This window comes from Mobula birostris, chromosome 16 (genome assembly GCF_030028105.1).
Source record: "Mobula birostris isolate sMobBir1 chromosome 16, sMobBir1.hap1, whole genome shotgun sequence".
Lineage (NCBI taxonomy): Eukaryota > Metazoa > Chordata > Chondrichthyes > Myliobatiformes > Myliobatidae > Mobula > Mobula birostris.
In genome coordinates this window covers 16,149,218-16,154,827 of record NC_092385.1, presented here as the reverse complement: position 1 = coordinate 16,154,827, position 5,610 = coordinate 16,149,218, and positions in this window count along the sequence as shown.

The window sequence follows — 5,610 nt, the reverse complement described above, 5'->3', positions numbered from 1 at the left end:
TTGAATATTTTTTCTGTATTCTTGTTCATTAATAAATATTAAATAGATAATTGGGTGACTGTTCTGTTCTTTATCAAAATGTTACAGTGAGATCCTTCACAACTTTCTGAGAGTGGAAGAAAGTTTAGGCTAACAGCGAGAAAAGCAATTGAATCTCTGAGTGACACACATCAAAGTTGCTGGTGAACACAGCAGGCCAGGCAGCATCTCTAGGAAGAGGTGCAGTCGACGTTTCAGGCCTTCGTCAGGACTAACTGAAGGAAGAGTGAGTAAGGGATTTGAAAGTTGGAGGGGGAGGGGGAGATCCAAAATGATAGGAGGAGACAGGAGGGGGAGGGATGGAGCCAAGAGCTGGACAGGTGATTGGCAAAAGGGGATACGAGAGGATCATGGGACAGGAGGTCCGAGAAGAAAGACAGTGTTGAGGTATGCAGAAATGAGTTCTACCACCACTCTGCTCCGTCTAGCGGAATTAGTCCTTACTCTTAATAATTTCTCCTTTGGCTCCTCCCACTTCCTCCAAACTAAAGGTGTAGCTATGGGCACCCATATGGGTCCTAGCTATGCCTGCCTTTTTGTTGGGTTTGTGGAACAATCTATGTTCCGTGCCTATTCTGGTATCTGTCCCCCACTTTTCCTTCGCTACAACGACGACTGCATTGGCGCTGCTTCCTGCACGCATGCAGAACTCGTTGACTTTATTAACTTTGCCTCCAACTTTCAACCTGCCCTCAAGTTTACCTGGTCCATTTCCGACACCTCCCTCCCCTTTCTAGATCCTTCTGTCTCTGTCTCTGGAGACAGCTTATCCACTGATGTCCACTATAAGCGTACTGACTCTCACAGCTATCTGGACTATTCCTCTTCTCACCCTGTCTCTTGCAAAAACGCCATCCCCTTCTCGCAATTCCTCCGTCTCCGCCGCATCTGCTCTCAGGATGAGGCTTTTCATTCTAGGACGAGGGAGATGTCTTCCTTTTTTAAAGAAAGGGGCTTCCCTTCCTCCACTATCAACTCTGCTCTTAAACGCATCTCCCCCATTTCACGTACATCTGCTCTCACTCCATCCTCCCGCCACCCCACTAGGAATAGGGTTCCCCTGGTCCTCACCTACCACCCCACCAGCCTCCGGGTCCAACATATTATTCTCCGTAACTTCCGCCACCTCCAACGGGATCCCACCACTAAGCACATCTTTCCCTCCCCCCCCCCTGCATTCCGCAGGGATCGCTCCCTACACAACTCCCTTGTCCATTCGTCCCCCCCATCCCTCCCCACTGATCTCCCTCCTGGCACTTATCCGTGTTAGCGGAACAAGTGCTACACATGCCCTTACACTTCCTCCCTTACCACCATTCAGGGCCCCAAACAGTCCTTCCAGGTGAGGCAACACTTCACCTGTGAGTCGACTGGGGTGATATACTGCGTCCGGTGCTCCCAATGTGGCCTTTTATATATTGGCGAGACCCGACGCAGACTGGGAGACTGCTTTGCTGAACATCTACGCTCTGTCCACCAGAGAAAGCAGGATCTCCCAGTGGCCACACATTTTAATTCCACATCCCATTCCCATTCTGACATGTCTATCCACGGCCTCCTCTACTGTAAAGATGAAGCCACACTCAGGTTGGAGGAACAACACCTTATATTCCATCTGGGTAGCCTCCAACCTGATGGCATGAACATCGACTTCTCTAACTTCCGCTAATGCCCCACCTCCCCCTCGTACCCCATCCGTTACTTATTTTTATGCACACATTCTTTCTCTCACTCTCCTTTTTCTCCCTCTGTCCCTCTGAATATACCTCTTGCCCCCCCCCCTGCCTTGCTTCTCGGACCTCCTGTCCCATGATCCTGTCGTATCCCCTTTTGCCTATCACCTGTCCAGCTCTTGGCTCCATCCCTCCCCCTCCTGTCTTCTCCTATCATTTTGGATCTCCCCCTCCCCCTCCAACTTTCAAATCCCTTACTCACTCTTCCTTCAGTTAGTCCTGACGAAGGGTCTCGGCCTGAAACGTCGAATGTACCTCTTCCTAGAGATGCTGCCTGGCCTGCTGCGTTCACCAGCAACTTTGATGTGTGTTGCTTGAATTTCCAGCATCTGCAGAATTCCTGTTGTTTGAATCTCTGAGTGAGCAGGATTCCTTCAGCATTCTGCTGGTGAGCTAGATTTGTGTTCTTTAGTGTGGGTCTTGAATGTCTGGGAAAGTTAACAAAAATATTTCAGAGTACTTCACAGCTTCTCATCAACTATATATTCAACCAGTTACAACGATCTTCATTCTTGAAAATATCTGACACTTTACATACCTTTATAGCCTCCCTTTTTATCAACCTATTTATTTCAAGTTTATCAAACATTTTAAGTCATTTTTAAGTAATATGTATTGGAATTTTGTTCAAGAAAAATGTTAACAGTCAAAGTAAGTCATCCAAACACTTGAGTCCCTCCTCCATTCACAATGATTATGGTTGACTCAGTCTCAAATTATTTCAGTTTCTCTGAAGTTCACTTGCTAAACTTAAGTTGTATCACTATGTTGCACCTTACACCTCAGAGATTTTCTCTTCTCCTTCAAATCAAGTGGAAGATACAAAACAACACACACAAAATGCTGGAGGAACTTGGCAAGTCAGGTAGCATCTACAGAAATGAATAGATGGTTGACATTTTTGGCCAGGACCCTTCTTCGGGACTGAGAAGTAAGGGGGAAGATACCAGAATAAAAAGGAGGGGAAGAGGGAAGGAGGCTAGCTGGAAGGTGATAGGTGATGCCAGGTGGGTGGGAAAGGTGAAAGGCTGGAAAAGAAGGAATCTGAGAGGAGAGGAGAGTGGACCATAGGAGAAAGGGAAGGAGGGGACTCATGGTTTAGTAATAGGTAGGTGAGAAGAAGTAAAAGGCCAGAGTGGGGAATAGATGAAAAAGGGAGTACGGTGGGGAATTTGTTTACCAGAAGAAGAAATCGAAATTCATGCCATCGATCCCTGTGGAAAGCAGAGCGGGGTGGGGGGGGAGATGGCAGAAATTGTGGAGAATAATGTGTTGGATGCAGAGGCTGATGGAGTGGTAGGTAAAAACAAGAGGAACTCTGTCTCTATTAAGTTGGCAGGAGGATAGGGTGAGCACGCACGTACAAGAAATGGAGGAGATGCGGATGAGGGCAGCACCAATAGTGGAAGTGGGCGGGGGGGGGAGCCCCGTTCTTTAAAGGAGGACATCTGAAAGTACATACCACCAGATTCAAGGACATCTCTTATCTTGCTATTACAAGATTATCAAAGGGACACAATCTGCATCATCATAGCCCTTGCATCTTATTGTCTGCCTGAACTGCACTTTCTTGGTAACTGTGATGTTATATTTTGTCCTCTGTTATTGTTTCTTCCCTTTTACTATCTTAACGTACTGATGTGACAAAATGATCTGCATAGATGGTATGCAAAACAGCTTTTCACATGTGACAATAATAAACCAACTTACAAATTTACCGAGTCTGGAATTCAAAGCCATTATTTGTGCTGTCCTTTCAGTGCTTAATATCATTGCCAACAGTAGTCAGTTCCACATAAATACTTTAAACCTGAATTTTTTAGAATTAAAACCACAGATGAGTGGGGTATGTGAAACTAGTGATTCATTCAAACACATGTACGTTACCTTGCACATTGACCCATCTCTGTCAAATTTAATGAGGTGTATTATTTGTTTACCTTAGATTTGGTAAACCAGTAACCTTGATTAAGCTGGCAAAAAAAATGTTTGGATGTATATAATTTGTATGACTTTATGATGTTCCTCTCCAAGGTTGTAAAGGAAAAGTAAAATAATCATTTCTGTAATACTTGGTCAGGTCTCTGCAAAAAAGAACACATACAAACATTGAAGCCATTATGTGTAAATGGAGTGGCAAGGTAGCTGCAATTTCAGAAACTTCAATTCTACAGTTATTAAAATACCTCATGAAAATAGGTACTTTCCCCCAATAGGTGGGCAGGATTTGAATGATCAAAGGAACTCTCTCGACATCATGTACAGTTTAAGCCATTCTTTTTTTAAACTAACCTACTTGCCGTTGGTGTTTAGGGCAGCAATGAAGATACTCTGTCTCAGAGCTTCCTTCAGTAGCTCCTTCTCTGTTTTCAGTCATACAAGTCCTGGGTGGAGACTTGGGAATACTGTCACACTCAGATGTAGAAGGAATATTCATTACTGTTTCTCTAACAAATTTGTTTTACTAGTCAGGGTTGTTAGCCCTGAGCTGCCTCCCCCCCAAAACCTGGGGGACCAGTAGACCAGTCTTACTTTGGCCTCTACCCTTTGACCTATTTGGCAATGGACCAGTCTTAGTCTGGCCTGTACCCTTTGACCCTACCAAGAACTAAAGCATAAAGCCCTGACTCCAGCCAACATAGCCCTCTGGGTCAGTGAGGGTCCTTGGGCCCTCTAAGAGAACCACAACATTGGCATGATTTTGAGGTTTGCATGCTTCGAACTAACTTAACTACTGGCAAAGAAAATCGCAATTAACCATGGGTTTTAAGGTAAGTCAAATCTCAGTCTATGAATCCAAAGTTAACCTGAACTGTTTAACTCTGACCAGTTGCATTGCACAGGCAAAATGTTCCCTTAAGTATAATGTGATTAATACAGAATAATTTTGACTATGCCTAATGGGATAATCTATGTTTACACTTTAATCCTGTACAAAGTCAAATGTTTGTCCAGTTCTTATCAGAACTAAAACAATTGAAATTATTCCAAATATTATGGATCTACTCAAAGAGAGTGAATCATTTATCAAAGTAAGCAAGGGAACAGTGGAGGGACATTGGGTGATCAAATTTGTAATGTAATATAATCAATGGGGCAGTAAATGGATATCAGAGTTGGTAAAAGCTGAAAGAGGATATGAGAGGAAACGATTGGCTTCCTGAGCAAGGGGAGGTCTGAGAGTAGCAGGACGGAAATATTATCGGTAAAGTCTGAGGTTTGCATTTTTTCCAGAAGAGGTAAGGAGATGGCAGAAGTAAGGGGTTTAAGATGGCTGATGAGAAAAGGAGGCAGTATGGGGGAGGGGCTGTTTTTCTTAGTTCCGATCCCAGTTTTAGAAGAATTGGTTACTTTTCCCAGGCTCAGTATGAGCCTTTTCTTGACCTGTCACATTATGAGCCTGCTAATGTAAGAGTGCATTAACAATTCTCAAGAGATGTGAAAGCCACTACTGCTGTATTTTGGCCAAAAGCAGAGTAAAATTGCCAGGCTCTACTGAGATCTAGCAAGTGACAAGTCCCATACTAGAACAGTCCTCTCGGTTAATCAGTAATCACTTTATACCTCTTATGCAATCACATAAGATTTATTGTATGTTTCACTGATAAATGCAAGTAATAGTTTGGTTCAAGTAAGTCTATCCAATAAGAAAAATATATAATTACAATTGGTTTCTGGGCTAATTTTCTCAGTGATACTCGCCTGCAATTTCTCAGTTAGAATTTACTGAATTATATTTATTGGTCTATCCTCTGTGCTAATGTTGTAAGTACATGAAAACTCAAAAGAGCAAAGGAAGGATTAGGAATATGCTTAAAGTAATGTGTTGTAATGATTT